Source organism: Caretta caretta, chromosome 10, assembly GCF_965140235.1.
Source record: "Caretta caretta isolate rCarCar2 chromosome 10, rCarCar1.hap1, whole genome shotgun sequence".
Lineage (NCBI taxonomy): Eukaryota > Metazoa > Chordata > Testudines > Cheloniidae > Caretta > Caretta caretta.
Genome location: NC_134215.1, coordinates 66,990,468 through 67,013,219, shown reverse-complemented (window position 1 = coordinate 67,013,219; position 22,752 = coordinate 66,990,468). Strand labels below are relative to the sequence as shown.

Sequence of the window (22,752 nt, the reverse complement as noted above, 5' to 3'; positions counted from 1 at the left end):
AAGGGGTTAACAAAATAGTTTGGGTAGGGAGGCATCCAGATGCTTTACATTTCATTTTAAATCCTGCATTTGAGTTTTAATTTTGCCTGGGAGTCCTTCAGACTCCACACTCGAGACTCATGGAGTCCCTTTCTCTGCGGTGTATGATTTTATCTAAATCGAAGGTACCTTCTAGTGGGAATTGTTTAGATGGATCATCACGTGTGTAAAAATTCCAATTTTCTAAATCCCTACAAATCCTAGAACTATAATACACATACATATAATAAGCAGGTGTGCCCTTCAGTGGCACAGGAACAGTCTTAAACTGACCCCCACCCATTTTCCAATCACACAGGAGTGCCCTGTCTGCTGAGGTAGCGGCTCATGAAGCTAAAATTATCACACCACCTCCTATTTTCCACTCGGGTCACTTACACAGGAAAGGTTTATCGAGGATGTCCACGACCTTCCTACCCCCCCTTTTGCAAAGAGCGTCGTCTTGTCTCAGAGAGAACAACACCACTTACTCCGATTTCTTTCGGTGAGATGGTCAGACCAGTCAGTGGCTCATAACCTGCCTTCAGGTGGGGAGGAGAGAGGGAGGAAAGATGTCAAGAAAACGGACATGGACTGTCCGAGGACAGGAAAAGGATAGGGTCACACAACCCTAGACTCAGACAGGCCCCTTCCCAGTCATGCCATGCAGTCGGCCTGCCTTGGTCAGGACCTTTTACTAGTCCATTAGGTGCGGTCACAGGGCTTGCATTAGAGACATCTCCAGTCACGAGCTTGTGGGCTTCGCAGAGAGCTCTGGGTGTCTTCCTGTGACCCTCATTCACCCTCTCTCACACCCAAGGCCTCTGTTCCTTCATACCACAATGCATCAGTTTTTTATTTTGTTTTTGGTTGTCTTTTTTTTAACCCTGAGGGCATCACCACAACTCCTCCGTCCGGACTGAATACACCTGTGTTCTAATCTGAGGGCGTCACCACAACCCCTCAACTCACATAGGTCTGACCTAAGCCACACATTGGCTTACCCTGGTTACCACATAACATTGGCTTTTTTTTTGGTTCCTGCCAGTGTATAATTCTTTATTTATGTACTAAGAATGATGTACTGTGCTTTGTGACTAAAACTGTATAACAACCCCATCATATTATTACCAAGGGAATATTACTGCTTTTATTGTTGTTTAGTTTAGGATTATGTTGTTGTTGTAAAAGACGTAATAATAACAGTTTTCATGTCCATACTAACCATGCATTGTCATTGCGTCCAATCAAAACCCATGAGGTTGAAGCATCTGATGCAGAGTCTGCAATACAAGGTTTAATGAAAATGGAGGTTTAAGATTGATAGTTGTGCTGGAAACACAACACGGGGGAGTGTGGAAGTGGAAAAAAGCGCAGACATCTTATTCTTCTAGGAAGAGCAAGAGTCAGGCTAATAACGCGAGACTTCCAGGCAGGGCCTGGGTGAGTGGAAAAGAACTGTAAGAGAGGTTGCTTTGACCTTGTGTTAGATAAGAATGGAACGCAGACTATAGCAAGAACTGCTGAGAAAAGTAAGATATCAGGAAGGAATATGTATAAACAAAATGCAGTTGTTGATCATTACTGGATGTAACAAAAGGTATAAATGCTAGCCTTAATTGTTTATCTTTTGGGAGACCTGCCATTGTGTACTCTCCCCCTTTTGCAATTGCTTGAGAATAAACTACCTCTGACATGTTGCAACCAACCTAAGAGCGAAGACTTGAGTTTATTCTTCCACAAGCCTACGTAAATACAAGGTGACTTCACCAGTGTGCCTGATTCTCCACCCATTCTTACACCAATGCATCTCAGTTTACGCCAGTGAAGTTACTTCAGGCTTATCTCGTAAGAGGTGAATCAAGCCCCCAATTCTATGTTTTCATAGTGTTTGTGGGCTGAAGATTCCATCTATATTATCAAAACCCACTGTCATGGATATAGTTATACCGTAGTAGGGCCTCTCACAGATACACTTCAGTTCACTTTTGTAGCGTAGACAGGATTGAACCATGTTACAAATAATGCACTATGCCACAGCTGCTTTAGCAGTGGTTCCCGAACTTTTTCATGCTGCAATGCCCATTGGGCCTGGGTGGAATGAAAGTTCCAAGTTCTGGGAGGCCCAGGGGAGTGGGGGAATTGCAGACTGAGCCCACTTTGCGTTCACGCTCAGTGGTGCTTTTGTGGCTCTTGTCCTGAAGGGCTGGCTGGGCTCAGCTCCCTGCTCTGGGCATTGCAACCTGGCCTCTGGCCACTCAGATCTGGCCTGTTCATTTCCCTTCGCCGCGCCCCCCGCATCAGAAGGGCCAGCCCAAACCTGAGTGGCTCTGCGACTCCATGCACCTGGGGCTAGGTTCTAATGCCTGCAGTTGGGAGCCGAGCTTACTCAGCTCTGTGGGACAGCAGTTACTTCGCTCAGGACAGGGGGTTTTGTGGGTCAAAGCAAAATGGTCTTGTGAAACCCTAGGGGGTCACAATCCACAATTTAGGAAATGCAGGTCTAGTGAAATAAACACAGGCTTGGGAGTGAAGATACTTTGATTTTATTCCCAGTTCTGTCACTGGCATATTGAGTGACCTTGAGCAAATCATTTAACAGCTCTGTTTCTCAATTTCTCCATCTGGAAAATGGACATATTAATGACAAGGAGTCCGGTGGCACCTTAAAGACTAACAGATTTATTTGGGCATAAGCTTTCGTGGGTAAAACCCCACTTCTTCAGATGCATGGAGTGAAAATTACAGATGCAGGCATTATATAATGACACATGAAGCAAAGGGAGTTACCTCACAAGTGGAGAACCAGTGTTGACAGGGCCAATTCGATCAGGGTGGATGTAGTCCACTCCCAATAATAGATGAGGAGGTGTCAATTCCAGGAGAGGTAAAGCTGCTTTTGTAATGAGCCAGCCACTCCCAGTCCAGCAAATTTTGGGCTTGAATAGGGACTGGTTCTCCACTTGTGAGGTAACTCCCTTTGCTTCATGTGTCATTATATAATGCCTGCATCTGTAATTTTCACTCCATGGATCTGAAGAAATGGTTTTTTACCCACGGAAGCTTATGCCCAAATAAATCTTAGCCTTTAAGGTGCCACCGGACTCCTTGTTGTTTTTTTGTGGATACAGACTAGCACGGCTACCCCCTGATACTGGACATATTAATGCTTATCCATTTTTGTAAAGTGCTTTGAGACGTACATTTTTCCAATATAAAAGTGCAAAGAATTGCCTTGCTGTTTATCAGGGTTATAGACAGTCTGGTTTGAGAATACTTTTCAGTTCTGTCTGTGGTTCAAGAACAAACTTTAAGTGCTTCAGGCACTAGTTGTTCCGGCTACATCCAGTAACATGGCAGGTTTTGATAAATTTACATGGGACCTAGTCAGGATTGTATGGAGGCTCCACACAGCAGGTGGAAGCTTGCTGTGAATGGGGGAGGGATGGGTAGGAAGGGGAATGAAGGGAGCTACTGAGACTTGATCAGGTGCTAGAGCCTTGTCCCCCGCCCTGGCGGCCGGTGCACATGCTCCTGCCCCTCCCTGATCCAGTGTCTTGCCAGAGTGTCTGGAAGGTGGGTAGAGCAGAGGTTTTATTTCCTGCCATCCTGATCTTGTGTGCTGCCACCATGGCCGCTCCAGCCCTTCCTCTGGGTCCCACTCTCACCTCTGTGAGGTAGTGTGAGGGCAAAAAACCTGGGGGTGGTGGTGGTTGAAACACACATTGTCTGCTCCCCCAATATTTTGATTGCGAGGGTACTAGCCCCATCTCGCCACCTGGATCCTCCACCTCTAGTTCCTCAAGTGTAAAGTGTGGGAAGAATTTGGCTCAGCACTTAAAATAGTTTTTGTGTGGTTGGCCATTATTAATATGTACTGTCCCTGGGTTTGGCACTGAGTAACAGTACAGAAGTATGAAAACTGACAGCTACCTGAACTGTGTAAAACTAGTTATTCAGGTCATTCGTGTAAATCTCCTGTGAAATGAGAGCTCTAAAGAAGCATGTGATGATGCAGTTCAGCTTACTATACTGCAATACTTTTTCCAAATTTTACAAAATTACTAAAAATGTATATTCAGCTAGTCATGAGAATGCTGCTCTTGTATAAAATGTCTCCTAAACAAAGAGAGCTTGACTCCAAAGTCAATGCAAAGTCAAGTCTTGTTGATTTCCATGGGCTTTGGATCTGGCGCTAATGTTGCTTATGTTGAAGAAAAATAGTTCTTTTTTCCCCAGGGCTAACTCCCCACCCTTGCAGTCCTACAGCTGTGGTACTATTATCTCAATAGTCTGGCCAATAAATGTTAACTATTCCCAAAACACTGTATATCAGACTTCCAATTTCCAAGACTTTTTTTTTTTAAATCTAAAACATACATCCTGAGTTATGTCTTTTCACACTTCAGCAAAGAACTAACAAACAAAGAAAACGGCTAGCTCATCAGTTGCTCAGATTTCTGAGCTATATCTGCTAATCTAACAAAGAATACCTGTTTCAATTTGACCTCAATTTTTTTTAACAACAAAAGCTAACATGCTATTGTAAAGATGGCAGTTTTATTTATTAAAATGATTTTAAAAGGAATTAGATTACAGAAAGGGGAAAATGTAGCTAAGACTCTTTTTACCATTTTAATTTCCACAATACACTTGCAGTTCCCTTTAATTTTTCATATCCCTCAATTACAAAATGTTGCTCGTTAGTAGAGAAGTGGCAAATACCCAGTTTGGATTAGAGTTGTACATCGATTCTTTGCCGTTGAAGATGTTGTTCATATTTGTTGGATTAAAATTCAACTAGTCTAAACACCTATTAGCAATGAAACATAATTTTAAAGCCCTTTTTAATAAAGCATTTGTATCAAAATGAAAATTAACCATCCAAATATTAAAACACACCACAAGGAAACACCATACAAATTAAATGCAAAAAATGAACATACAAAATAAATGGTGAATTGTATTATTGTGTGAATTAATGTAGTTTAGTTAATATGGAACTACTTGTTATACCCACTTCTGCGGACTGAGGGGTTGGATTTTGCGTAGGGGTGAAGCAGGAAGGAAGAGTGCCAATTCTTCTTTCTTCCCCCACCTCTGGAACCTTGTGGCAGTCCCTCTGTTGAAACTCTTTGTGGACTGAGATCAGTGGGGCTGTGGAGGTGAATGGAGGCCAGGTTGCATTTATTCAGGAGGGAGCTATTCTTCACAGTATGCTCCTCTCCAAAGTCCACTGATATTCAAGCAGATATCTGTGCCTAAGTAATGCTGCTTGAAGCTGTATTAATATGGGCTCCATGCCTGCACCCATCTGGGAGAGAGAGTCTGGGGTGTCTGGCCAGTGGAGAGAGCCATACTGCCATGGCTGAGGAGGTCGGAGGAGTAAGAGGGTTGATGTCTAGAGCTGGGTGAAATTTTTCAACCAATTTTTTGTGTGCAAAATGTGCAGATTTGGGTCAATCAAAACATTTTGTGACTTTGTATCAATTTCACCAAATTGTTTTGTGCAGGAAAAAGTACTTTTCAAAAATGCTCTGAAAAATTCAAAATGTTCTGTTTCTACATTTTTGAAATGAAACCATTTGATTTTGATTTGAAAAAAATTTTCATTTTAAATTTCCTTCAATTTCATTAAAATGTTAAGTATAAAAAATTCTCAATCTAAATGAAATGTTTTTTTCAACCCCAAACAATTTTTTCGACTCTTAATCACCATATATTTTGAATTTTGTTTTGTTTTGGGTCAACCTGAAACAACTGATTTTTTGGTTGTCTGGCCATTTCAGAAAATAATAATTTCCCCATCTCTACATGGGTCTACCATCAATGGGACTTAATGTAAATTCTGGTTCCCTGAAGATCCCCTGGTTTTGTGAGGTTGGGATATGGTACCTCTTGCCCTTTTCCTGCTCCTCAAAAGCCCCCTCCCACTTCAGAGGATAACTAGCTGGAAACTCCAACAGGCAACGCTCATCTAGTTTTTGACATCTCTCCCAGTCTTGTTGGTACATCTGTAAGAGGGTACAATTTGGTCCTGTTTTTTTTCCATTATGTGATGACGTTTTAAGGACACTGTGAAGTGATCTGCCTTTTTGCCCTCTGCTAGCAATATGCTCTTACATCTTTCTCCTAAATTGTTCTTTAACTGATTAAAGAATGCCAGCAGAATGGAGGGAAGTGGCACGGGCAGCCACCTTCTTCTTCTTTCCTTGTTGTCCTTTAATAGTGTTGGATGGAATCCTGTGGGTGAGAGTGAATAGGTTGTAAAAAGATATAAATTGAAAAGTTACAGAAAAGGGCAACAAAAATTATTAGGGGTACGGAACAGCTTCCGTATGAGGAGAGATGAAAAAGACTGGGACTTTTCAGCTTGGACAAGACACCACTCAGGGGGCATATGATAGTGGTCTATAAAATCATGAATGCTGTGGAGAGAGTGAATAAGGAAGTGTTGTTTTACTCTTTCACATAATACAAGAATCAGAGGTCACCCAATGAAATTAATAGGCAGCAGGTTTAAAACAAACCAAAGGAAGTACTTCACACAATGCACAGTCAACCTGCTGAACTCATTGCCTGGGATGTTGTGAAGGCCAAAACTATGGGGTTCAAAAAAGAACTAGATAAGTTCATGGAAGAGAGATCCATCAGTGGCTATTAGCCAAGAGATGCTATGGGGTGCAACCCCATGCTCTGGGCGTTCCTCATATCTGACTGCCAGCATGTGGGCAGCAGGGGATAGATCACTCGATAATTGTTGTGATCATTTCCTCTGAAGCATCGGCCACTGTCAGAAGACAGGATACTGGGCTAGATGGAGCTTTGGTCTGATTAGTCTGGCCGTTCTTATGGTTGGAGGGTAGAGTTTGTGGCAGAGCATGTGAGAGAAATCACAAACTGGTTTCTGTTCCAAAATGCTGACAGTTTTACATTTTGAGAGAAAGATCCTCAGATCTTTATTCAATAGATGTACTCCACTTCCAAGAAACAGTGAGGTATCAGAGCTTGTTTCTATGGCATACAGTAAAAATTGCTGGTCAGCCAGACCAGAACCCTCCAGTGAATTCTCCAATGATTAATGTTCTTCCAGCACTTAATAGCTTTCATATTGTTGCTGTAGCAGTTATTCAGATGCTCAGCCAAATCCAAGAAAACTATCAGTTCCTGGACACAGATCTCTGATGCAGTCCAAATCTGTATGAAGTGTATGCCAGGAATAAGGCCCAAATCATTTCCACCCAAGTGAATCACTACAATGTCCAGTAGATCATAACATCTTAAAGAATGCCAGCAGAATGGAGGGAAGTGGCATGTTCTAAAAAAAGTCAGCGGGTTAGGCATTGCAGAGTGAGCAAAACTTGATGCCAGTGCAGGCCACCACTCTGCTCACTACAGGGTCGTTTGGGTGGAATCTCCATGGAATCTCCATGTCATGGTCTACTCCTTGCTCTCCCACAAACTTTTGCAACCTTGTGATCCAAGAATCCCACAGGATCCACATGTTGGCAACCTTGGCATTACACATATTTCTTTCCCCTCAATAGTCAAGGTGCCCGTGCTGTGGGTTCCAAAACTTTCCACTACGTCTCCTTGGAAACACCACATTAATCTGCATTGAGGTAAGGAAGGAACCATTTTCCCCCTTCCCCCCACCTGGAGGCTAGTAAAATACAGATTTTCTCAAACAAGCAATCCAAGGCTTGCCTACTAATTGTCCTAATTTCCTGTCCCCTCCGCAGCTGCAACCCCTCTTCCCGTACTCCCAGGCCTTCCGCCACACCTCTCCACACAGTCATCTGTTTCTGGCTCCTACCCACCCGATATAACAGAAATTTTGGTTACGCTGCCTGATGATTATTCTGCTGTGTTCACAGTAAACCTCCCCATAAATAACACATTATAACAGAGACAACTTGTAGCAAGCAACATGAGTTGACACATTTCCCTGATCTACCCAGGCAAGCATAAAGGGGCCGCATAGAAACCTTTTCATGTGGCTTTTTTTTCTTTATTGTATATGGACACTGTAATCCCTCCAGACTGCACATCTGTGCAAGTGAAGAAGTGAACATGTTCTTAAATACCATTCTCAATTTGGATCCCCCAAAGATTTAGTGTGTGCCATGAACTACCTGGGGTAAAAATAGACAGATTGAGACAACTTTGACCTGCATATCACTAATAGTTTGATCCCTCGCTCTGCACACGCAAAAACCCACCTAGAAACTTTAAAAAATGCCTCTTATCTTCACAACCCCTAACTCAAATGACCCCAAGCTTGGGACACCCACCTGATCCTGCATCCTCCGGGGGCACACCAGATTTAAAAGGAATCCGACCAAGCATGTCAATTTTAGAGGCTTAGAAATGTCAACCTTTACACTGATGTAGTGAAGCAATCTTAATTATATTGGTGCTGCTGTGCCACGTTAGTAGGGTATTGCAGCGGAAATTCACTTTGGCCCTAGTTTAGCTCCAACTAAAGTCAATTGGAGACTTTTTTTTTTTTTTTTACTTCATTAGGAACTAGATTGGGCCATCCATCGATGTCGGAGAGAGCACCTTGCATCACTCTTGAGCAGTGTTCTCTGGCCAAATGACAGAGCAGCATGGAGTGGCTCTTGAAGGAGCCACATCTAGACTTCCTTTGATGGAGAAGGAACGTCAGTGTGTGCTCAAATCCAGCCCAAGCTGGTAATGAGTGATCTGATGGCTCACTGGCCTATGGGAAGTGAACTGGTGGTTTTGGTTCAGGGCCTGTCAGTTCTCACAAGTCCAGTTTGCATCAAATGTCATCCCAGGTGGTGTTCTTATTGGCAGCCTCAACAAAGGGACTGAGGATAGAGTAGATATTGAATCTGAATTACTCTCTGATTTGGGATGTCGTTTTTAGATCAGAATAGAGGCATGCTGGTGGGTGCTGTGGAGACCTTACTACCTATACTGCGCCTCTTATGTCAGAGGTGGGCAAACTATGGCCCTTGGGATGGTCCTGCTTGGCCTTTGAGCTCCTGGCCGGGGAGGCTAGCCCCCAGCACCTCCCCTGCAGCCTCAGCTCACTGTGCCGCAATGCTGTGGGTGGTGCGGCTGCAAGCTCCTGCCGGGCAACGTGGCTGGCTCCGGCTGGTAAGGGGGCAGGGAGCAGGGGGGGGAGGGGTTGGATAAGGGGCAGGGGATCCTGGGGGGCAGTCATGGGACAGGGAGCAAGGGGTGGTTGGATGGGGCAGAGGTTCGGGGGGGGGGGACGGTCAGGGGATGGGGAACGGGGGGTTTGGATAGGCATGGGAGTCCTGGGGGGGGCCTGTCAGGGGGCCGGGGTGTGGATAGGGCAGTCAGGGGACAGGGAGCAGGGTGGGTTGGATAGGGGGTGGAGTCCCGGGGGGGCGGTTAGGGGAGAAGGAGCGGGTGGGGTTGGATAGGGGGTGGGGTTCCTGGGGGGCAGTTAGAGGCAGGAGGTTCTGAGAGGGGGTGGTCAGGACCAGGAGCAGGGGCAGTTGGATGGGTTGGGGGTTCTGACAGGGGCAGTGAGGGGGCAGGGGCCAGGCTGTTTGGGGAGGCACAGCCTTCCCTACCCGGCCCTCCATACAGTTTGGCAACCCCGATGTGGCCCTCGGGCCAAAAAGTTTGCCCACCCTGTCTTATGTGAATAGTGGATCTGATTGTCCATAGCCTTGCATCTTGCATAGTCATTTGCATCTGTGCAAAGTGGGCCCGAACTCCTGCCATTCTGATATTGAGCATTTTACACACACTTTGCACAGATATAAATAACTTACACAAAGAGCAGACCAGTGGAGAATCAGGCTCAGAGAACTGTAATCTCTAGGGGTAAATTCCTATCTCCATTGAATGAATGGGAAAACTCCTGGGGCCCAGAATTTCACCCCAGGATTATACATCTTTCAGAAACATTAAAATGGCTTTTAAAAAAAGAGTTGGTAGAGAGGGAAACAGGAAAGCCTTAGCATGGGCTTGTCTACATTTGGGATTTTGGCACTGGTGTAGTTACCTCAGGGTAGCTGCATTTGTGAAAACCCCTAGTGCAGATGCATTGCACCAAAGTGAAAACTGACTTGCACTAGTGTGGTTTACTCTTCTTTCCAGTGCAGGCTACTGTTTGCACCAGTGCAGCACATCTACATTCAGAGTTTGTGGTTGTGCAGCTACACTGATGTTGCTATACAAGTGCAAAAATCCTCAGTGTAGATAAGCTCTAAGTGAAGGAGAAACCTGAAATTGGGCAGATGTTGAAACAAGAAAGCAGAAAATGAACAGAAACAAGTGAAAGGGAGTGACTGCATGCTATTCAGAGACAGGAGGAGGCACAGGGAGGGCAGAGTAGAGAGAGAACCGTAGGCAGCGTCTGCAGTAGAGAATTTCAGCAAAGAATTCCCACTGCTGGTACCACTGATTCCACTGCATTGGTGGGAGTTCAGCAAATATTCCCACTAGTATAGACAAGGCCATAGAAAAAGAATGAAGAGAGCAATTGAGATATAATTTAATTTTAGAGAAGAGATCACAACTGAGTTTTTCAGCTACCAAGCTAATTAATTACCACTGTTAGTTTGATTGATACCTGAAAGTAGCTCCTAAATAAAATATCCTCCCCAAAAGATGGAATATCCCTTAAATCTCTCCCCACGTGTAAAAGGATGGAAGTGAGATGGGCCTCTGACAGAAATGAAACCCAGAATGAAATGCTGAAGACAAGTGGCCATTTAAAATATTAAAGCATTCCTTTCGGCAGAAAACAGTTTTAAACTAGGTCAAGCTTTGACAATGTCACTTTAATTTCTCAAAGTATAGTCTCTCTATGACCAACTTGGGCAAAGTGCAGCAATTAATTTGGAGAGAAATCAGGATAAGATGATATTAGTCTGTTTCTGTTTATGGATTTTCTTTATCATTCTATATTATGTTCAGATATAAACATTACTGTAATAGCTAGAATAAATAGCCTTAGCCATGAAATTAAATTTATGAAATATACATATTTTTGAAACAGCTGCTGTTGTGTGGGAAGTTCTTCGGTTTTCTGAAGGCCGCTAAATAAATGATCAAATCTCCAACTCTTTTTCTCCCTTGAGTACTGTTAGTCATGTTTGTGGCTATGGGTGTCCTTTCTGCAGATACAGTGTGTGAGTTGAATTGTATTTTGGAATTCGCTTGTTGGGATGTAAATGTGCTTGAGGGAACACAGGCTGTTAGTACCAAGGAAGGTTATTGAAGCATCATCGCTGCACATCATTGAGAACAGGCTATGTAAGGCATGAGTAGGGATTATGTGTAATACTCCTGCAAACTGTAGATGATTACATTGGATGATGCAGTTGGTCTTTTCTGATGATATTTTCTATGACTTACGCTTGCTGTTCTCTACCTGCTGTAGAATGAAGGTTTCTTCAGTGCTGCCTGCTGCAAAGTCACACTGCTTAGCACGTGTGATGCTAGTAGCCTTCTGCTTACCTCTGACCTTATCGCTGAGGTTGAAACTGTTAAGGACCACTGTGCCCACTGCATCATTCAGAGTTATTTTGTAAGGTTAGTATTATTACTGGGATCAGGATTAAAAGGAAGCAAAATATTTGTAATAATCCACATTTATGAATGTTGGTGTTTTTTTAAAAAGAGGTGTTGGTGGATTACATCACTGTTGCTGGTCTGCCTTGATGACTCAGATGAGAGAACCAGCTCTGCTGTGTAGGTGTGTAGGATTTGCAAGTTTGATGGTAATTTTATCCTTTCATGCTTAAAGCTGGCAGGACTGGGAGCTTTAGCTGGAAAATAATGACAGGTTTATCATGGTGAAGAGGGAGTGGATTTAAAACAGAAAAACAGTGTCTGACTATGAAGGCAGGTTCAAAAGGGGCTGCTGCTTACCATGCCAAAACTCGCTCATTTCACTGTTAACTCATCTTCCTTTTCCCTTCTAAATCCCCCTCAGTCTAAGTCTGATTGCTTTCAGCCATTTGTTGTGACTTGTCAAAATACAAGATTTTAAGCATTTTTGCCGAACTGTTTTTTCAATTGTTTTTATTTTTATTTTGTCCGGAGCTTTCAAAGGAGCCTACGGGAATTAGGGGCTGTTGTGATAATTGGGCCTACAAAGGTACCCTATTGTGAGATTGTGAATTCAACTGTAAGACATTAGTCAAATGTTCTAAAACGTCACAATAATCTATAAGAACAAATGTTGGTGGGAAAAGGTTCAAAAGGGAAATGGACTGGATTAGTCCAAACCAAAAGGCCTACTGATATAACTCAAGGACTGTGTTAAGGTCATGCCTGGTAAACAAGAGAAGTGTGAGATCAAAAATCAATGAACCAAAATTGGTGTGGCTGGAATTAGGCTTCACTGGTAGACAAAATAACAAGGGGATGGGCTATTCCACCCATCAATCCCATAAAGGAAGAGACTTTGGGGAGAAAATTTGTCTATAGGAACAAGCTTCTCTATCATGGCTGCCACCTAGGATTACTGACTGACTTGTATTTGACCAGCCTGGCCAGTTTTTTTATGGATTTACTGGTTGCCAGAAAAATAATTTAATCTGCTGTCTTTTTTTATGTGGGTCTAATGCAGGGATCAGCAAGCTTTGACAGGGAAAGCTGTCAATGGGGGCTGCAGGAAGGGTGGCCAGCACATCCCTTGGCCCGCGCTGCTTCTTGCAATGCCCATTGGCCTGGGATGGTGAACCGCGGCCAGTGGGAGCTGCGATAGGCTGAACCTGCAGAAGCTGCAGGTAAACAAACTGGCCTGGCCCGCCATGGGTGTACCAAAGGTTGCAGATCCCTAGTCTAATGATTTGCATTATTATCCCAATGTATTGGGATATCTAATGTTAAAAGTTTCAGTGTCTGGCTAAAGATGCTGTAGTGTTCCCATTTCCACAGTTTGTGATAACAGATCAAAACTGTTGGAAATACAGCAGCTAACTAACATGCAAGCGCACTGTGTGTGTGTGTGTGTGCGCACGAGAGAGAGAGAGAGCGAGAGGGTTTGAATCACCCAGGATTGAGGAGATGTGCATGTTATCAATCTTGTCTATATGTGTTGTCTCTCTAGATGCTATAAGTGGCTGTTGGAGGGTGGGAGCTGCGGAGTTGCTTTGTGGTTGGGGTTGCGATGGTCTGTCCTTGTGGGTTGTGTGGGTGTGTGTGCCGACTTGTTTGCATTTTAAAGGTGGTAATCCTCCTGCCACCCCCACCATCTCTTGGGACACTCTTCTTCGTCTTAATCCTGAGAGATGTCCTGAGCAGAGAAAGGGACCCAGATGCTGCTGACACCTTTACCAGCTCTGGCTGAATCCTGAACATCACTTGTGATGTAAGACTTTGTTCTCCACCCTCCCCCCATGTGTTCTTTTCCTTCCTCCACCTTATTTCTTCTCTTTCCAATCCCTCTCCTTTTTCCTTCTGTCTAATAAGAGTCTGCCTTAGCTGTCAAAGACTGGATTTTTGCAACACTGTTGTAAGCCTGTAACCAGACAGTGGCAGCTAAAAGCAATGCCCTAAACAGCACGATGTATCTGAGTGGCTGATAAGACCGTGTGCTGTGCCTGTGTTTTTCCAGCTGTGAGATTGCATATGAGTCAACAGCAGAGACAGAAATTGCATTTTCTATCTTAGCTGTTCTTTTCTTTCCCCTTTTGTGTGTTTTGTCTTGTCTTCCTGGAAATGGGATCTTGCATTTCAAAGACTTAAACTGCTTTTCTTTCTTCTCTGTATCTTTAATAAAAGGTTGAAAGGATTTTTAGTGGTGTATTTGCTCTGGTCCTAAGCAAGCTGAGATCTCTGTATACCAAACCAGGTTTAACACTTTTTAACATTGGACAGTGACTGGGTTATGTTAACACCTTTGACTCTTTGGGCCCATTTATGCCATGTAAATTAGTACAACAGGGCTCAAACCCCACTGAAATTCACTAAGAGTTGAGTGCCTAACTCACTGGAAAAGCCCAGCTTTCATGTCCGCACATGACCTAGCACAAGGGGACCCTGATTCCCAACTCGGGCTGCTAGGCGTTGCTATAAAACAAAGGACAAACAATAGTAACAGTGGTTCTGCAACCTATTCTGACAAGACCAGGCTTAAAATAAAAAAAAAAAAGAAAAAAAAAAAAGAAAAGTAATTCAGGCAGCAAAGGCCTTTTTGGAACGGGTTCGAAAATATATAGCCATCTTGTACAACATATTTTCATAGGCTATCCCCACTCTTGTTCTGGATTCCTGGATATGGACCGTTGCAATGTTATGTCCCTGATTAAGATTTGTGGGGTTTTTTTTAAAATTGGACAAATACTTGTTTATGCAATGTGGTGAAGCAGATGTATAGCTGCAAGTGGAATCAAATGTCCTCATATAGAGCAATATACCTTTTTCAACACTATATGCTTTAGAACTAGCGTGTAGTCTAAAAGGAAACCACTAGGTTTATTATTTGGCAGTAGAGAGTATTTATTTTTGTGTTCTATACTTATTCTTGATTGATTTATCCTCCGAGATAGGACAGGAAGTGTGGTAAGAGTGGGGAGTATTCAGTGTATTAAGCCTTTTTCTATGAAAAAGTATTCTTCCAACAAAGTAGAATCCACACGCTCTTGTTCACTTTCACTAAAGTTCCATGAAATTGAATCTTTGCTTTTGGGAAGTTACACTATAATCTAACCACACACACAACTTGAGCAGTTTATCTCCTTTACTTAGTCCCGTGCCCTTTTTCTTATCCAGATACCTGTAGTTCTGCTTCTCAGTAGGAATGTGTTACACATATCTAAAGATGTCTATCGACAGTCATTAAGCTAGGAGTCTGTGTCCTGTTTTGTGATTTTGCAAAATATCTATATCATCATTTGAAAAAGGAGAAAAAATATTTTGACCCAAATTCTTCAGCCTTTAACTGAGCAAAACTCTTAGTGAAGCCAGTGGGAGTACTGCTTCATTAGGAACTGCAGAATTTTTTTTTTTAAGTTATGAAGCTGAAAATGGGGGAGAAATCCTGCATATCATTATTACATATCATTTCAATTGTGGGAACATCTAAAGACCCCAGTCAGGGATAAGGACTGTAGTGTGTAGGCAAATACTACTAGGATGGCCCTTGCTTCAGAGGGCTTTCAGCATTCGACCTTTCTGCTTCCTCACTAACCCTATCTTATCCACTTTACCTCTCACCACAGGGAGAACATGACTCATACATTCCCCACTGGTGGCCTGCCCTTCCAGGAGAGGTGTTTGGCAGTATGCCACAACTTTTATTTAAAAAATTACACAACTCCATTAAGGGAAAATCACTGGCGAGAAGAAAGCTGAGACATTTCTCACTTGTCTATTGAGGAGCTACAGAACAGGCAAGGTATCACCTAGTATGTTTTAGGGGTGGGAGGGATGTGATCCCACTGGTCACTTGGGGGAAGATGTAGGTCTATATAAAATATGTTCCTGGCGGCCTTTAAAAAATTCAGTATTTGTAGTAATGATTCCTTCACTTCCTTCACCCATCAGAATTGTATTCTCCTTAAACTAAAGGACCAAAGGGATTTAATTGATTTAGACCTATACAGCACCTACTCAAATGTACTTGTGGCACCTTAGAGACTAACCAATTTATTTGAGCATAAGCTTTCGTGAGCTACAGCTCACTTCATCGGATGCATACTGTGGAAAATACAGAAGATGTTTTTATACTTTAGATAAGCTATTACCAGCAGGAGAGTGGGGTGGGGGGAGAGAAAACCTTTTGTAGTGATAAACACCCATTTTTTCATGATCTGTGTGTATAAAAACATCTTCTGTATTTTCCACAGTATGCATCCGATGAAGTAAGCTGTAGCTCACGAAAGCTTATGTTCAAATAAATTGGTTAGTCTCTAAGGTGCCACAAGTACTCCTTTTCTTTTTGCGAATACAGACTAACACGGCTGTTACTCTGAAACCTAACCAAATGTGTGCGCTCTATGCTGTTACGTAGCTGGAGGTTTAGTACCCTCTGATAAGCTTTACTTTAATCACCAGGAATGAGTGTTGATTATTGCAGTTAAAGTGACACTGCCAACATAAAACTCGTATTAGTCCCAAATTTAGTACCATCCATCGTTATAAGCCACACCTAAGGTGACTTGACTTAAAGAAGTTAGCAGAAAAATATTTTTCTCTATTTTTTCCAGTTTCTTTACTTCATGCATTTGGCAGCCCTCTGTCATATTCATTGTTTCCTATGTGTATCCCATCATGGGAGTTAGTTATTCCCTTATTGAAAACACCCTTATAAACATCAATGAGAGAACTGAAAAACCCTTAGAAAATGTACTTAAAGGGATTTTCTAAAAATTTCCAAACAGACTGTATTAACAAGTGCTGAAAGTGGAAACTGTCGCTTTCAAGCCAAAAACAGAATGGGCTTGACCCCAAACTAGATGTGACACCCTCCAAATTCAGGGAAGGTCAGATCTGAACTTGAACCTCTGTCCCATCTCCATCTAAAAATAAGTGAAATAATAATGAAGTAGGTATCAGACTTGATGCTCCTTGAGTGTTCAGGAATTGAGCCCTTGTTTGGGAAAGTCTTTCAAAAGAAAAAAAAATTGCAACTACATCAGAGTTTCAAAACCTATTCTTTGCCCTTCATAGACAGACGTTAACTGATCAGGGAAAGCTTCTGCCCTTTGGAATCTAAGCTTCTTCATGGTTCCTTGTGCCTGTTCCACTTTCTCCTGTGCTCAAGGTTCCTGGGGTAATGTCTTTGTGAATGTTCTGCAGTTCCATGCTGTAGCTTTTTTGAGAAGCTTGAAGGACAGATGTCTTACTGGTGAATCAGTAGCTCAGGGCTTAGCCAAGTTTAAGCCTAAAATCCCCATGTGCTCTCTAGGGTTCATAGACAGGATATTCTGGATTCTCCTTGAATGTTGCCTGAGACATTTCTACACAAATATCTTCATGTTTGGATCTTTGGGGACTCCCCCCAACCGCAAGTTAGACCTGAGCATCTACTCCCAGGATCCTCAGACTGATTCAGTAGGAAAGCTAATATATCAGCTTTCAGATGCTGAATTAAGATCCTGTTCAAACAGCAGCTCTGGCTCTCCAGATGTCTAATACAGCGCACGGCCACCCCAAACCTCTTCTCGAAACTATCTAGCTTTCAGAAGAGCTTTTAACATCCGCTAGTTCAGAACCGGGGTACTTTAACTTCTTTCAAAAAGATTGTTGTAAATAAACCTCTTGAGGTCTGGCAGCTCCTCTTCCATGCCATCATGGCTACTGGCTGCTTTCCTCCGCTGAGTGGATCTGTTATGAGTTTTTCCCTCTTAATGCAGTAAGCTTGCATGACTATATTTTAGATTTATCACATCTTGGAACTTTTCTCCATGGCTTTAGAGAAGAAAATTTCAAATTCTTTTGGAGGAATAGTTTATATTTTAAACTTCATATTAGGGCACCAGAGTAAGAAGCTGAAATGAAATGTCGGGTTCATTTTGCATTCCCTGCCAGACCTCCTTCACTTGAATTTTTAATTGAAATTTATCTGTCTGAAGGAAGTACAGAAACTCTGTGTAACCCATAAAAGACTTCTCATGTGAATTGTAAATGTTACATTGCAGCGCTTAGCAATGCCTTTTCAAATACCTATTAACACAGCATAAATGACAGAGTATGACACAGGACTGTAATGGAAAGAGGTCAGGATGCTCTATTGCATGACCTCTAAATTATTTGTCAGCAAAGCAAAATAGACACATAACTATTAGAAATAATGTAAGATGGATTGGTAAATATCTACTTAAAAACATTGCCTGTTGTTTTTTGATGTCATGAATAGGCTCCATTAATTAGTATACTAGATGGTCTAAAATATGGTTTCATACATATGAAGTTTTAGACATTCTGATCCCAAAGACATTCCTGATGCAAGCAGACTAGTATAGCAGGGTCCAAAATCTTAGAAAGATTTCCTACACCAACTTGGCTCTTTCTGCAGGGCTGCCTTGCTGTGCTTCTATTAGTATTATTCTAGCAGAGAGATCCTAAAAGGTAGTTTTGGGTAATTGCTTTTCCTCTCCTAAGGATTCTCCCCCACAAGATTCCAACTTATCACCCCTTCTCTTCAATGTGTCTGTGGACCAGTGGGAGGGTTAGTGAGGAGGTGTGGGTTGAGGCATTTTCAATATGCTAATGACACTAGGTGTTACTTTCTGCGTCATGCAAGCCAGAGCATGTGTCTGAAAGCAACTGGGGTGTGGAAGAGAACCTGTTTGGAACTTGGTAGGTGAGAGAAAACATTTTGCTAATAACACCAAGAGTTTGATTCTCCTCTCACTATACACAAATGTTATGACAGCGTAATTCCATTGATTTAACTGGAATTACTCTTGACAGATGCTAGTATAACTGAAATCTGAACCTGGTGCTCAGTGTTATATGCAATATTGTCAACATGAAGGAAAGTTGAGGCCACTGGGATGGTGATCCACAAATAGACCCAAAATCCCTGATGATTCGGAGAGTGGGCAGCTTGAGGGAGGAGAGCTATGAGGAGAAGGTTTTAAAAATATTTAGTCTTATTTCATTTAAAAAAAAAATCTATATAGCCCCCTATAGTGTTACTAGTGACCATTGCAAATAAATTAACACATTTGTTCTGGGATAGTGCCTGGATAGCTCCAAGAATTGTTGATGGGGTATGGAGATTCTCGGTTCTAGGTGGTCTGGTTTAAATGTGGCCCAGATTAGTAATGACTGATAACTGCCACCGTCTGTGGTGTGCCTACAACGTGATTTTGAGATCTTAGTTAATTTCCTAATGGATGTGTCCACATCATGACTGCCATTTTGTTAGCAATTCCAGCAGAGAAGCCAAAGACTGAATGGGCTACAGAGACTGACAACCCTCATATTTGTAGAGGCGGCCCCATCTCTCGAGGATAGGACTGAGGCACATCATTAGGATGGTGTGGGGAAACAGGTACTGTGACTGCCCATGTTGTATGTATCCAGTGGGAGGATGGGGAGGTAGAGGCCATTGAGTCTGGTTGACACCTTTCAAGAGTAATGCAATCCACCTAAAAGGCAGGTAATGGTTTGTAATGGTAGAGGACTAAAAGTCTGAATGCACAGGACCATTCATTTCCATGTTTTTCGTCTTCCTTTAAGTCTTAGTTGTGGTGCCAAAGAGTGAACTTTCAAAAGCACAGTAAGAATTTCTCAGCAATCGGTGCTTCGTCTTCAGTGACTGTGTAATTGCATTCTAACACCAGGCACTAATTTTAGACCATAGTGACTATGACGAGTACAGATTTTAGCTCGTGGTTTGATAGAATTTACTCATGGAAGATGAGGGAAAATGGTGTATAAACTTTGCCTCTCCTGACAAAGAGAAACATCTGCTGCCACTTGTTGATTAAGTGGCAACGATTCTTGTATATGCTCGGCACTTTCCAATCAGATCATTGTTGTTACACAGGACTTGTGGAATTTCCAAATCTGTTTCAGAAAAATGAAGCAAGCAAAAGTTTGTTCTAAAACGTTACATGGAAATTCTCTTGTATAACATGGCTTTACTATTTTAGCATAAAACAATCCCTATTTAGAATTTGTGGGCCTGACTCTGCATCCATGTACACTGGTGTAAATAAGTAACTGTAATGAATTGAGGTACAACTGTGGAAAGCTGATGCGAGAGGAGAATCAGGCCCTGTTTGTTTGTTTAGCTCTCTCTTGTGTTTAGGGGTTAAATTCATCTGGGTGCATGAGGCATGTAAAATGTCCTATGCACTCTACAAGCCCCACAATAAAAGCATAAAATCATAGATAAGGTCTTATGCAGGTCATCTCATTTGGAATGACTATCACCCTGATTTATTATCCAGGAACACTTTGCTTTTGGTAATATGATAAGGAAAACTCTTAATGCTGAAGTAGTTCTGTGGCTTATCAATTCTGCTGTGTACAGATATGGAGGTGTGCCTGAGCAGCACTTGAAGAAGAGAGGCAGGCATAGGTTGCTTTTTGCCACCCTTCTGGCCCCCTGAACCTGAAGACATCAGGTGCCAGCTTGATTCCATAGAGTGGCTGATTTAGCTTATGCTGGCAGTAATACCCAACTAGAGACTGTTTCACTGGCCTAGGATTGCTAGAACACAGTACCGTACCCTCTTGCTCGGCTCCTGTGCTGGAGGTGGCAGTGGGGACAGGGGCAGATGAAATGGAGACCCCCATGCAAGAGGAATTCCCAGCTGGCTGTTCAAGCCAGCTTTCCATCACCTTTGCCCTGCCGAAGCAGCATATCCATGCTGCAGATTTGGCCCTTAGCGCTTTTAAAAAGAGTAACAGGACTGAAATAATTTGGGTTGAGTTTTAAATCCAGTTCAAGATCAGAGAAGGATTTAGAAAGAATTCTCAGGAAGAGAATATAAATGTGCAGCCGTCAGAGGACAGCATAAACACCGTGTAGTAAATGTGGCAGCTAAACCAAAGGCAAGGCATCAGTGGTAAAAATGAGGCAACGTTATCTTCTGGCTGCATCACCACTATTGTACTCCAGCTGAGGACCCAATGCACAAAGCCAGTTGGATCAATAACAGTTTGTTGCTTTAGGGCCATGGAGTCCACACTAACGCTGGGGGGAAACAGTCATTTCTAGTGTGCAGAAGGTGTGCTCATCTTAGCTCTTTAATGTTTCATTTATTCTGTGTTTCATGGAAAAATTATTTTAGATCATCTCATTTTAAACATTTTTGGATGTTAATATACTTTCAGCAGAATGGAAATAATTACCATATGGCTATAAAATTTGCCATCTGTCCAAATGTACTCAGACAGTTAGTCTGTGTAGTGTGTTTATCAATCTATAAGTGACAATATTCAAAGTCCTAGTAATGCTGGTTGCTGATAGTATACAAGTTTTCATTGGCCTACCTGTCTGTCCCTATTACAATCAATATGTAAATGAAATGGAGAAAATTCCTACAGCCATGTCCTTCACCTTAGCCCGAAGGGGGAAAAAAATCTGTATACATGTAAAAGGTCTTGATGAAATATTGAAATGCTGACACTCCTCAATCTTTGTTTGTGCTAATGCATTTCTATTTTATAAAACAAATCCTAACTTTATTTTCAACTTAAAGTTCACAGCCAAGAAATTATCAGCAGGTCTCTGTGCTCTATAGAACAACAGAATTTAATAATAGATTCTGCCCTGTTACATGCATGAATCAAATTTGAAAATCCACAGGTTGGAAACACATGGTCAGTGGCATCATATATCTAGGGTTATATTTAAGCTTGTTTCAGTCCTTCAAGGTGCCTTGTTTGGGTTTTAAACACGGAACAGAGCCCTTATTTTCTTACATGAAGTACACTGATCTTTACCAGAAGAATATGCTCAACTATTTTTTTAAGCATATTTACCTGTGAAGAACTAGGGCCAAGGGTTAAGAGAAACGACTAGTGATATTTTTCAGAGGAACAGCCGTGTTAGTCTGTATTCGCAAAAAGAAAAGGAGTACTTGTGGCACCTTAGAGACTAACCAATTTATTTGAGCATGAGCTTTCGTGAGCCACAGCTGATGAAGTGAGATGTGGCTCACGAAAGCTCATGCTCAAATAAATTGGTTAGTCTCTAAGGTGCCACAAGTACTCCTTTTCTTTTTGCGACTAGTGATATTGTTGCCCCACTTGAGACATCTTAGAGTGGTCTGATTTTCAGAAAGTGCTGAAAATCAGGTCCCTTTGGGTAAGTCTACACTGTAGCTGGGTGGTATGATTCCCTGTGTGGATGGACAGACTCACGCAGGCCCAAGCAGCTGCCTGTGATGTAATATCCACATTGCTATTTTTAGTGCACTAGCTCGAGCTAAGCGAGTAAGCATCTGTCTATCCATGCGGGGATTACAGCTCCCAGCTACAGTGTAGACATACCTTTTCGGTGTCTAAGTTGGGCACCCAAAATCAAAATTTAAAAAAAAATCTTGGGTTGGATTTCTGATGGATAATATGCATTTCTAATAATACTGTAACTTGTGCTCTCAGTTTTCTCTACGATACACCTAACTCTGTTAGTTGGTATAATACAAATTAATGTCTTTTGTTCTACAAATTTTCTGTCAAGTCACAGTGAGACTCTACCAGCATAGGCATGGAAATCTTGCACATCTGACAACCCATTCTTTCTGGAGGTCAGGAGAATGCCAGAGGACCCACAGTTATGTGCAAATGCTGTTGACAGTCCTTTATACTCATAAATAAATCCACATTTTAGAACTCTGCAGTGCAGATCTGATGGTACCAGATGGTCTTACATTTTTAAAGTTTATCATCTTTGATGAATAAGCTAATGTCTAGCAGCTTGAAACTTCAAGCCATATTTTTTTAAATATCTAGCAGGGGAAAAAAAAGATCCATCTTCTGTAAATAGAGTGAAATGTTGTAAATTGCTTTTTTTGCTGTATGAATGGGAACTCCTAACTGTGTCTATGGCTGGCTCTCCTTCCTCCCAGCTCTCCATGTGGTAAAACACCCCTGAGTATGTTGCTTCATATATTGTTGGTTCCGCTGGCCTCTGTCCTTTAGGCACTCTTTTTCACCTGCTGAGGCACTTGGGGACTGCTGCCCAGATTTCCCTAGAAAGCATTGATGCAAGTGCAGTTTGGCAGCTTGGTAGATGCAGATGCACAAATGGGTCTGACACAGGAATTGTGTGTGTGTGTGTGGGGGGGGGGGGGAAGCTGTTTT

At 42.3% G+C, this 22,752-nt stretch overlaps 1 protein-coding gene across 1 annotated transcript in view; it reads left to right on the top strand.

Moving 5' to 3' along the window:
• Positions 1 to 22,752, top strand: part of HOMER2 (homer scaffold protein 2) — a 110,735-nt gene that overhangs the window by 9,796 nt on the left and 78,187 nt on the right. The window lies entirely within an intron of this gene.